Raw genomic sequence first — 13,069 nt, 5'->3', positions numbered from 1 at the left:
TTATCGGCTTACTTAGGAATTCCTGTCTAGTCCACTACAAAGCTAGTGCAACCTCATTAGCTCAGCTGCAGTTAATTTGGGATTGGTAATCATTTGACCTGGGTTGTACTGACACTTTTGCCCTACAACCTAGAGTTCTCTAAGCAAGAGGGCATCCTAACCAATTGAGGAAAGCCAACTCTTTTTAACATGTAACAAATTAATTTTTCATAAAGTAACGGACGCTGTCTGTACATTAAAGTAACCTGCCTGACTAGGAGGACCTTTATTTGGAAAGTTTTTGTTTGCAGGCAATTCCAACTAGTGAAAAAGGGAAAGCTGCATGGGAATTGAATGAAATTTACACAACCTTCCCTCAGCCCAATGTTAAGTTTTATTGAACATTTTAGCACACTCTCGTCTAGCCTCATTTTCTCTACTTTCTTTGTACATTAAACTGCAAAACTGAGTGTGGTCCTTAGAACCAGCTATGCTTTGTGGGGGGTCTCCTTGCTTTGCCATTTTCTTATGCTTGGAAACCCTCTCACCACCACCCCCGACTCCCAAACTATTGTCGGATTGGAAAGTTCACACTCATGCTTCAAATTATCACTGTAAATACTATGACCCATAACTAATCATCCAGATTTAGGTTTTTCTATAGCTCCCTCCTCCACTAGCTTTAAACAATTATTATATTGAAGTATTACATTTTTAGTATAGGAGGTCCTCTAAATGGAAAAAATTGAGTCCTGGAGGTAAGATTACCTTTGTAGGGTTAATAACTAACTCAGATGAGGGCTTAATAGATATTTGTTGAATGCATGAATGAATGTGTAACTGAGTAAATGAATGAATAAATTTTAAATGATGAAAATGATGAAACATCACTGAAAATGAACATTTTGAATGTTCTTACATACTTTTTTTCAATGAATTCTGGCTGCCCCAGAAGAACCAGAAGAAAGAGGGGATGGGGATATCGATACCAGTGTCTACAAACTTGATATAGATCCATCATTTCAGTATACATAGCACATCTTATTTTTGAGGCTGAAATTGAATTAAATTGATGCTCCTTGTACTGTTGCTTCAAAGTTTCCTTTGTTTAAAGTCAGCCCATTTATGTACCACAATACAGGCTGTTCTATGGTTTGTTCCAATTTCCACTTGTCCTGATCAGTGACAATATGGCACACACAGGCCTGTCTTCCTCATCACATTTCAAGGAAATGTGTGTTTAATCTTCTAATGGGTTACATTGTTACTTTATTGAAGACTGAAGCTTGAGATTTGTTAACACTGGGGAAAATGCCTTTTAAAATTTATAAAGAGATGGGCCGCCTGGGTGGCTCAGTTGGTTAAGCGACTGCCTTCGGCTCAGGTCATGATCCTGGAGTCCCGGGATCGAGTCCCGCATCGGGCTCCCTGCTCAGCGAGGAGCCTGCTTCTCCCTCTGACCCTCCCCCCTCTCATGCTCTCTGTCTCTCATTCTCTCTGTCTCAAATAAATAAATAAAATCTTTAAAAAGTAAAATAAAAATAAAATAAAATTTATAAAGAGTTATAAACTTTGAGGATGGAGACTGGAATTTAACTTCAGAGCAAATTACATTTTAGGAGAAAAAAACCTTATCATAAACTGTTAAATGTGAATTCAAATCAAGTTCTTGCCCTTATTTTTTTGAGAAGACCTAGAAGTAGTAATTTTGAAGTAACCAAAATGTACCATTCCAGATCAAGAAGTGTAGTATTCTCAATAACAGTACAAATCGGATATATTTAAGTGTACTTACACCATTGCAGATTTTGGAGCAGGGTTTGTATCTCAAATGCCTTCAGAGGACAGGTGGATGAGTAAATGAGTGAAGTGGGCCAGGTACTGCCTGGAGTAACCCAAGAGTTCATGTTCATGTTAGAGGGGTACATTTTACTCTGCCTCAATAGATTATGATCCTGCAGAAATATAACTTTAGGGTTATATGTTTTAATTTTTCAAAAGAAGCTAATATTCTAGATATTTATATGAAATATCCAATTGTTTAAATGTTGGTAAGTAACTCAAATTTTTATAAAACATTATATGAGTTAAATAAACTATTTCTACAGAGTGGATATGGTCCATGAACCAATAGTTTATAACCTCTGTTTTAAAGAACTATTTCTCTTCGAAATCTAAATTTAGCCTGCTCTGTCTCCGTAAATAATAGGATGTTATTGCATGGTGGAATGTGTTCTGTGAGCAGGTCTTTCCAAGGTGCAATGCTCAGACAGAAGTACCACAGAAAGGTCACGGACTCTGGAAAGGAACAAGACAAGGCTCCATGCAATGCAACCTGGAGTGGAATTGTTGGTGAGTCATGCATTGTGCTGGCATGCTACTTATAGCAGTTAGTTAGAAATAAGCAATCCAAACTCTGAAAAGTGTATTGTGGGACCATAGTGACGTATTCTTGGAGTATCAAGGATATTTCCCCAGCAGAGAAAAGTTGTTGTAAATGTGGCCACTTTCAATAGGTGATGAAAATTTCTCTGTGTTATACTTCAAATTCATCATCCCTGACTCTTATTTAATGGTGGTAAGTAAAGAAATGTTGTACCCAATAGTAGACATTTCTGAAAAGTTGACTGGAGGAGAGACAGCACCATAATAACATGTCAGCAAGGCAAGAGAAGCCAGGAGAAAGAGTTCCCATGAATAAGTCCCTTGGGAATTATTTATACCTCTCTCTCGAAGAACTGAGAGTATGCTGACAATCTAAGTTCTGACAATTATGCTTGAAGCAGAGTAATGCCATGATCACGTATGTACAAAAGGAACTGTGCCTTATATTGTACTTCCAGGCTGTTACGGCATAAATTACATGGATTACACTCTACAACGTACATTTTAACCTCATAATATAATGTTTTGAATTTTGTGAAGGTCACTAACAATTTTATATAACTGCAAACTAACATGAACATTTATGAATATCAGCATGATTGCTGTTGGTTTTACAAGAAGGAAGTATGAAGTACGTGGAACATCACTCTTATTCCCTCTTTGCCCAATTCATTGGTTCTACCCTTACTGCTTATCACTTTGATAAACCAAAATCATTCTTTTTTCTCCCTGCCTTCTCAGAACCTCCTCCACCCCACCTCACATTCAAGTCTGCAAAATACAAGATCATTTTACCAAAATAAACTAAATAGATCTTATAAGCTATGTGAATAGCAACAGACAGCATAGGATATGTCCAAACCAAATCATTTTATTTCAAAATATTGACATGATTATCTTTTGCTTCTTAACAATCAGAATGTCCTTAAAAGGAAAAGGTATCATCACAAGATGGTCAAGAATATGGGATCTATGGGTGTTTTGTTTTGTTTTTATTTATTTATATTTTTCAGATCAGCTCTATTTGTTGCAAGGTGCTCACTCTTTCAGGACTTCTCTCCATCTTACTCTTCTAGTTGTTCTGCAGACAGCCATTCCCTTTTCTACTCTAGGGTATTAGAAGAACCCTGAACCTTAGTTCTCACATTCTTATAATACAGAACCTTTCTTAGAGTGATTAGAATGATCCAAACAGACAAATAAGAATAGGCCAACTATAATTTGTAATGCTTTATTATTTGTCCACTTAGTCAAAATACAATTTGACAGATGGACTCTTACACATGCACATTGATTTCTGCTGCATGAGAAAAGCAGTGTATTGTCCAAAAACTCAGTACAGGTGGTAATGTGGGATTAGCTCACTCTTTTTAATCTCCTTGTCTCAGTCTACATTTCTTTGCTGCCCATTTTTCTAAAATATTAATAAGGGGATCTCCAAGTTGTTATTCAATTGATTGTTGATTGTCCATTTTCACACCTTTAGTGTATTTCAATTTTAATGTCACTTTCTTGAGAAACAGCATATGGCCTACTACATGAGCTTTGGAAGAGAGAAGCCATTGAGGAAAATCAATCATACTAGAGCGCCTCACCTCTGTATGAAATGAATAGGGAATGGAAAGACACATTTTGACTTCTATTCATATCACACTGGCTCTGTTCCTTTGTTTCTGGGTGGTAGAAGCAATTAAAATGGAAATCTAATTTTCAGTGGAATCAAAAGTGATAGATCATGACCCCAGTCCTCATATTCAAACACTAGTTCTGCAAGACTCATCTATCCACGTTGTAAAACCAGATCCTGAAGGGCTGAATTTCTCACATACTTTAAATGACAATTTGTGTTACACTAAAAGGTTAGTATTACACACCTATATTAATTAGCGACCATATCAAAGTTTAATTATTACTCTGTTTTCATTTTGATTGAGGGAGGGGGGTACATGTGGGGGGTTCTTTCCATTCTAGCAACCAGAAAAGACCAAGGTGACTTTGGTGAGGAAGTTGCCTTGTGATACTATCATTATCAGTAATTAGCCACAGTTAGTAAGCTTCTATTAATCAAATCCACATCTGGAAAGACTTTCACTAATTCTGTGAGATGAACAGTGCTGTTTGCAAAATTTAAAGCATGGGAGGTAACACTGCATAACTTTGGAAGCCCACACAAAGAAAAGAAGAGAGAGAACTTTATCATTAATACTTAGATAATCTTACTTAATTGAACTTGTTGGCTATAAAATTGTATATAACATCTATATACACATATAACAGAATGGTTAAAAATATTCTCTTTGACAAAATTGGAAGCTCCAAATAAAAATGTTTATGCTTTTCTACATATATTCTTCTCATACACTAGTTAACAAGATGCTATAGTAAATGTCTAAGCATGTTATAAATAAATAGGCAAAGATGAAAATCTCAGTTTCAGGGCCTGTGAGTATAAATCTTTGGCATTTCTAGGAAGTGAGAAAATGTCCAAATTCTGAGGAAGAAGGAAAGAATGATGAAGTGATGTTATTATTTTCAACCTAAGAAAGGGGAGTTAAAGAATCTTATAAAGAAGAAGCTGCATAGCCCCTACTCTCCTGTGCCCCCAGTCAAATATTCTGGGAACTTAGGCACCTCTGTAGGGACCCACCAGAGGCTAGAAGATATAGAACTCCCCAATGATACAGAGAAAGGTAAGACTGGAAAATGACAGCATTCTTTCCAGCTCTCTGGAGACAAAGGCATAAAAAGAAAAAGATACCAAAGAGGTAACTATCTATTCAAAAAAGTCTAAGATTAGGATTATTCATTTCAAACATAGATCACTTTCATCCCCTGGAATAAATCTGGTACTTTGACTTATCTTTTTTTTCTTACCTTTTTTTTTTTTTTACTGAAGTGTAATTGACATACAACATTATATTAGTTTCAGGTGTACAATGATGGTTTGATATTTGTATCTATTAAGAAATGACCACCACAATAAGTCTAGTTAACATCCATCACCATACATAGTTACAAAAAAAATTCTTTATCTTGTAATGAGGACTTTTAAGGTTTACTCTTTTAGCAACTTTCAAATATGCAATACAGTATTATTAACCATAGTTGCCATGCTATACATTAGATCCCCATGATTTAATTTTGTAACTGGATGTTTGTATTTTTTGACTCTCTGACCCATTTCATCCACCCCCTGTTGGCCATCTAAGTGTCTTCTTTGGAAAAATGTTGACTCATCTTACTATTACCCAACTGTATTAGTCCATGCTTTATTTAATTTTACTAGCTCCTGATCCAAATCCTTCCAGGGAACTCCATTTAGACCTAAATGTGGCATGGCACCTACTACATATGCTTCGTGTTCTAGACATAGTGGAAGGAGTACAGGCTAACCTCAGTTGGCCTGGATAAAAATCCTGAGGCTACCATTTTCTAGTCGGGTTGGACAATTAATTATACCTTACTGAGTCTTGTTTTTCTCCTCTAGAACTTCTACAAAGGTCAAGTCATGTCATGATTTTTAAATTTCTCTACAAATAAAAGAATGATGTTCTTATAAAAGGAAATAAAGATCTGCAAATTCTTCCAACAATGCCTGCAATGCATCACCCACTGTTGCATCCCCTTCCTTAGGCTATTACTATTGCTTTTTCTCTGTGAGAACACATCTCAGTTATTAATCAAAGTTAATGATAACATTGGATTCAGTATTTCTACTTTTTTAAAAAAGATTTTATTTATTTATTTGTCAGAGAGAGAAAGAGCACACACAAGCAGGGGGAGTGGCAGGCAGAGGGAGAAGCAGGCTCCCAGCTGAGCAGGGAGACCAATGCGGGACTCTATCCCAGGACCCTGGGATCATAACCTGAGCCAAAGGCAGATGCTTAACTGACTGAGCCACCCAGGCATCCAGTATTTCTACTTTTTAATTCATTGACTAACACTCCTATTAAACTATAGCCATTCCAAAAAAATTAGTGGTCCTAAAGTTATTGTTATTAATTTATGATAAATGTGTCAATATACCTAAACTATGTACTGTATTTTATTTACAGATTTAATAGGGGTTAAAAAAAAAATTGGCCTGGCCTAACCAGTTGGTATCTTTGTAAGTCATCCCATTCCTGGTACTAAAATATTTATAATGGGGTTCCAAATCGCTTAATGTAGTAAAACCACACAGTAAGATGTACAGTAACTTTCCAAAGCAGTCTTCACAATGTGCCACACCTGGCAAAAGATAAAATAATAAAAGAAAAGAAAAGAAAAGAAAAGAATAAAAGAAAAGAAAAAATCCTCCCCCCACATGTCCATGGTTGGCAGACAGATTTCTCGAATGGTCCATTAACCTCGAACCTCACTTGATCCCGATCTCACTGTTTATCTATATTTGTGCCTTTATCTCTTCCCTTTAGCTCAGTAGCTCAGTATTTCTTGGCATTATCTGCTTTTCACTTAAATATCCCTTTGCCTTCTCCTCATATCTTGGCATATATGTGAAGAACCCTTGGGGTGCCTGGTGGCTCAGTTGGTTAAGCATCTAACTCTTGGTTTTGGTTCAGGAATGATCTCATGGGTTTGAGATCAAGCCCCAAGCCAGCAGGGAGTCTGCTTGAAGACTCTCTCCCTCTGTCCCTCCTCCCATGTGCTCTCACGCTCTCTCTCTCTCTCTCAAATAAATAAGTAAATCTTGCCTTTTTGAAAGAACCCTTAAAATAACACCACTTCCAATGCAACCTGATCCATAAGACTTTTACTGCCATATTTTGCCTCAATTCATTCATTAAACAATTATTTATTGAGAGGTGACAAGGTAATGCTTTAAGGACTAGATATAGTAGTGAACAAAACAACAAACTTTTCTGCCTTTATAGTGATTTCAGTCTCTGGAGGAAGTGGGGAGAGAGACAATAAATGATAATTTAATAAATAAGTAAAATTTTTAGCATATTAGATGATAAATACAATGGAAAAATATATTAGAATAAGAGAATTGGAGTGCCAATTTGAATAGTAACAGGAGGAAACAAAGTGGTCAAGATAGGCTTCACTGAAACTCGTTCTGGGCAAAGCTTTGAAACAGTAAGGTAGTGGATGTCACAGACATTTGGAGTGAGAGTGTACCTCCTGGTAGGCACCATGGTAACTACCATGAAGGGAGAGTGGGCAAGATAACTGAGACTACATATGATGGGGTAATTTTAGTAATTTGTCAATAAATATTAAAGAGGGAAGTAGATACAAGAATGAGAAATAAAAACCTGGTAAAGCAATAAACTATAGATTACAGTGGAAATGAAAGATTATAGGAGTTGGAAATATTACAGATGGAGACTGGAAATACAGAAATGGTGAACAGAAAGTGACATGCTTAAAACTGAGATAGCAGAGGGGTGCATTCCTTGGTATTGGCAAGATCTAGGGTGTGACCACGTACAAAAGTCCTAAGGTGAGGGAATGCCAAGCTTGCTCAAGAAAAAGCAGAAGTCAAAGGGGACTTAAGAAGGAAATGAAATCTTTAGGGAACAAAGGGTTTGTTTGTTCTGAGGGTTTATATTTGTAATCAGTAGTTTATGGCTTGCTTTTCCTGAGTGAGAAACAAGGTAAGTTGAGCCTTGATGTCTCAAATATTTTCTTCTTTATATCTAAATATTTGCCTATATTCTTTTCCTCTTACTCTTCCTTTCCCCCACTAACTCTGACTGAAACTTAGATTTCTCCTTTCTTCAGAGCATTGTTTCCTTCAGCCCTTAGCACCATGACTATAGAGATATGGTAGGTGTCCTCTTTGCTTCTTATGGATAGTTCTAGACTATGGTTTCTCCCTCCTCCCTGAAATCTCCTGCTTTGAAGCTTATGCCAACAGAATATCTCACTCTTATCCTTCCCAATGCATTTGCAGACCCTCAGCTCACTTGCCCCCCATTCTTTAAAGATTTTAGTTTCTGGTTCACTGTCCTTCTCTTCTGTTTTGGCTGCACAATTTTGGACATTTTAATATTCATGAAAAGAACATTTCCAAGAACCTGGACATTTATTTATTAATCAAATAGTTATTGGGGACTTAAAATGTGTCAGGCACTATTCTAGGCACTATATCTAGGGTCTATGATGGTGAATGAGAAAAACAGACATAGATGGAAAGTGACATCAGGAAGATGGCAGAGTAAGAAGCTGTGGACCCTCCTTCTCTGTACAATCATGCTGAGTCAGCAACAATTCATGGACAAATGTCCTTTTTGACAAATCCAGAAACTAATTAAGGCTCCTGTACCTGAGGTGAATATGAAACCAAACACACCAAAGTTGTTAGGAAAATTCAGGAAACCCTCTCACCAAAATCCCTGCTCCCCACACAGGGGAAGAGATCCCCAAGCTCCCAGCTTCTCCCTGGGGAGGGAAGAGATTAATTCATGTATCCAGCATGCCAGCTTTTCTGAAGAGATTCCCCAGAGGACTGACCCGTATTTTGCCAATCTTGGAGCTCTAACTGGTCTAGCTACCTGGGAGAAGAAAGATATCAGTTTGGATTGGTAGACATCATAGATTCTCCTACCTGCTCAGACAAAAAATACCAGCTTTCATCTTGAGGGAAGGAGTTGATCCGTGCATCCAGCATCCCAACCACTCTGAAGCTACCTAAAGAATTGGCATCTGTCTTGCGAGTCTTGGAGCTCTGAGGTGTCTGGCTCAGTCTAGTCACCTGGGAGAGGAGAGAGATGACAGTTTGGACAAGCAAACACCCTAGCTCTCCCGACACCCCAGAGCACTGCAGAGCAAGCAGATAAAAACCACAGCTGCCTGCTTCTCCTCAAGAACGAAAGATTTGGTAGAAGCTCCCAGAATCTCTGCCCAAACTGACTGGCAGGGATCTTCACCTGCACGAAGTTCATACATAAGACCTGGGAGAGGTGCCTACTTTGTCAAATATAAAGACACCAGCACAGAGTATCAAGGAAAATTAAAAATCAGGCAATGATGTTGCAAACATGGGAATAAGATAAATCTCAAGAAACTGACCCTAATGAAATAAAGTTACATAATTTACCTAAAATAAAAATTCAAAATAACTGCCTTAAAGATGCTCTTTGAATTCAACAGAAAAGTGCATGAACAATGCAAGAATTTCAACGAAGACAAACAAATATCAAATAGTACCAAACAGAAATCATGGCACTAAAGAACACTATAATCGAACTGGAAAATTCACTAGAGGGTCTCAATAAAAGACTAGAACAACCAGAAGAAAGAATCAATGAATTTGAAAATGGATCACTGATCTATTCCATCAGAGCTGCAAAAACAAAAACAAAAACATGAAAAAGAATAAAGAAAGCTTAAGGAACTTAAGAGACATCATGAAACAGATCAATACACACAAGGAAGAATATCCCAAAGGAGCTAAAAGAAAAAAAAAGCAATCAAACAAAATTGGTAGGATTAATAAATAAGTTTAGTAGAGTCAGAGGACATAAGGACAAATACCACAAAAATCTATGGTAATTCTACTTGAAATATGAAAAATAGTCTTAAGACTCAACAATAAGAAAACAAACAGCCTGATTAAAAAAATGGGTTAAAAATTTGAACAGACACTTCACCAAAAACATATATACTGATAGAAAATAAGCATATGCAAAGATGTTCAACATCATGTATCATTAGGGAATTGAAAACTAACAATGAAATACTACTACACACCTATTAGAATTGCAAAAATCCAAACACTGACACCACCAAATGCTGGCAAAAATATGAAGCAACTGGAATTCTCATCACTGCTGGTGGTGGAAGACAGTTTGGCAATTTCTTATAAAACTAAACATACTCTTAACATATGATCCAGCAATCATTCCATGGTATTTACCCAAATGAGTCAAAAACATGTACACACAAAAGCCTGCATATGAATGTTTACAACAGTTTTATCCATAATTGCCAAAACTTGGAAGCCACCAAGTTGTCCCTCAACGATGAATGGACAAATAAACTGTGGTACATCCAGACAATGGAATTTTTTTCAGTACTAAAAAGAAATGAGCTATCTAACCATGAAAATACATGGAGGAAACAAATTCATATTACTAAGTGAGAGAAGTTGATCTGAAAGGACTACATACTGTATGATTCTAGCAATATGACATTCTAAAAAAGGCAAAACTATGGAGACAGTAAAAAGATCAGTGGTTGCTAGAGTTGGGGGCAGGGAAGGATGACTAAATGGAGCACATTGGATGTTTAGGGCAGTAAAACTATGCCATATGATACCATAATGTTGAATGCATGCCATTATCCACTTGTCAAAACCCATAGAATGTAAAACACCGAGAGTGAGTTCTAATGTAAACTAGTCTGTGGGTGACAATGATGTGTCAATGTAGGTTCACAGAATGTAACTCTGTTGCAGGATGTTGATAGTGGGGAAGATTTAGGGGGTGGGGTGCCATGAGTATATAGGAAATCTAATTTCTACTCAACTTTGCTGTGAACATAAATCTATTCTTAAAAATAACATCTATTAAAAAAAATCAATAGTCACACCAAGATTAAAAAACATCTGCTCTTTGACAAACACTGTTGAGAGATCAAAAAACAAGCCACAGAATTTATGTTATATGTGTGTGTGAGAGAAAGAGCACTTATACCTAGAATATATAAACAAACTCAATAATAAGAAAAACAACCCAATTAAAATGGAGAAAATATTTAAAAGAATACATCATAAAAAAAAACATTCATGCATCACATAGGTATGTAAAAAGGTGGCTCAACATCATTAGTCACCAGGAAATGAAAATTAAAACCACAATGAAATACCATTGCACATCTTAGAATAGCTAACACTTGAATGACTGACCATATCAAGTGTTTGCAAGGATAAGAACTCAAACTCATACATTAGTGCTGAGAGTGTAAAATGGTGCAGTAGATTTAGAAACAGTTTAGCAGTGTAGCAGATACATGTTTCATATGTCCTAGCAATTCCTTTCTAGGTATTTACCCTGGAAAATGAAAACATCTCCACAAAGACTTGTAAACTAATGTCCACTGTGACTTCAAACAGCTATTCTAAATGACCACCAAAAAAAAAAAGGAAAGAAAAGAAAGGAAACAAGGGAACAATCCAATTGTTTTCAATAAGTGAGCAGGTAGACAAATTGTGGTATATAATACAATGAAATACTATTCAGCAATAAAAAGCAATGAACTAATATATGCAACAACATGGATGACTCTCAAAAACATTATGCTGAGTGCAAGAATCCAAACACAAAAGAGTACATATTGTATGGTTTCATTTATATGAAACCCTAGAAAAGACAAATCTAATCCATAGTGACAGAAAACAAATCATTGGTTACCTATGGCTGGGGGTTGGGGGGAAGATTGGGGAGGGAAACAGGGGAACATCTTGGGATGTTGTGCATTTCCTTTGATTCCCTTCTCTTTACCTTTTGTGTATCGATTGAAGGTCTTTGCTTTGTTTTTATCATGCAGCTTGTATGAAACATCATAATAGTCTATTTTAAGCTAACAATTTACTTCAATTAACTTCAATTTTATACAAAAATTTAACGTTTTTACTTCTCCCCCTCCCAAATATTGTTTTTGAGGTCACGATTTACCTCTTTCTATACTGTGTATCCATTAACAAATTATTATAGCTATAATTATTTTTAATACTTTGTCTTTTAACCTTATACTAGAGTTAAGTAATTAACACACCATGATATTATGGTATTGGAGTATTCTGGATTTGACCACATGCTTACTGTTACCAGTGTGCTTTATATTTTCATATGTTTTCATATTGTTAATTACTGTCTTTTCATCTCAGCTTATCAGCAGGTCCAATGGTGATGAACTCCCTCAGCTTTTGTTTGTTTGGGAAAGTCTTTATCTAAATGCATCTTAAACTTGAGCCACAAAGGAATTTATTGGTTCATATGACCAAATAGATAGCTCACAGAACCAAATTATAGGAAGGCAAGAAGGAAGCCTACTTCAAATAAAAGAAGAACCAGGATTTCAAATGTTGGTAGGACTCTCCATTTTCTCTTTTCAGGAGTAGCTCTATTTGCTGGCCTTGATTTCCCAATCTGGAAAAAACAGGAGCACCTGAGGGCTCTTAGAGTTAAATTCTTACAGCTTCATAAACAGGAAAAGATCTTTCCTAGTGGCTCAAATTTTTAAAATCTGAGAAAGGACATTGATTGGCTCAGCTTAGGCCATGTGGCCAGCTCTGGACCAATTACTGTAGCTAAGGGTTTAGAGTACTGTGTTCTTGGCTTAGATTGAAGTAAGTGATGATTTTTTAACCAAGCTCTTTGATGAGGAAAGGAAAGATATTAAAAGAGAAATCTGGTACTTTTAGAAGACACATTAAGCCCAGAAGTAGGGTTGAGGCAGTTTTTTTTTTTTTCAAAGATAAAAATAGCACAAATTTACTGAATAATTTAAAACTAAAAATCTACTCCTATTTTTTATCCCAATAGTAGACATTAAAGAAAAATATTTTAAGTTTTCTTAGGCTTGTATCCAGCTGGGATAGCTAATTCATAATGGATTTATTTTCCATCTCTAAACTTCTTACCTACCAAGAATGTGAACATTTTAATTTGCCAAAAGTTGGTAAGGTTTTTCTACACATGTTATAAAGGAAGAGAACAATTGTTCCTATAATTGTATAATTGCTGAGTTCAAA

General features: G+C 36.2%; 1 long non-coding RNA gene across 4 annotated transcripts in view; it reads right to left on the bottom strand.

Annotated features, from left to right (window-relative positions):
• LOC123848467 (uncharacterized) overlaps nt 1-13,069 on the bottom strand; it is a 116,647-nt gene that overhangs the window by 85,108 nt on the left and 18,470 nt on the right. For 2 of the 4 annotated variants that reach the window (XR_008506578.2, XR_008506579.1), the window contains exon 2: nt 8,921-9,067. The exons of 1 other annotated variant lie outside the window; for it this stretch is intronic. This is a non-coding gene — a long non-coding RNA (uncharacterized LOC123848467). Of the gene's footprint in view, nt 1-8,920; nt 11,205-13,069 lie in introns of those variants that run through there. One more of the 4 variants, XR_008506576.1, reaches the window with a different exon arrangement.

This window comes from Mirounga angustirostris, unplaced genomic scaffold, assembly GCF_029215605.1.
Source record: "Mirounga angustirostris isolate CCGP_5_RB_7025 unplaced genomic scaffold, mMirAng1.0.hap1 SCAF_2, whole genome shotgun sequence".
In the NCBI taxonomy this organism is placed as follows: Eukaryota; Metazoa; Chordata; class Mammalia; order Carnivora; family Phocidae; genus Mirounga; species Mirounga angustirostris.
The sequence above is the reverse complement of the archived record's forward strand: the minus strand, read 5'-3'. Positions and strand labels throughout refer to the sequence as shown.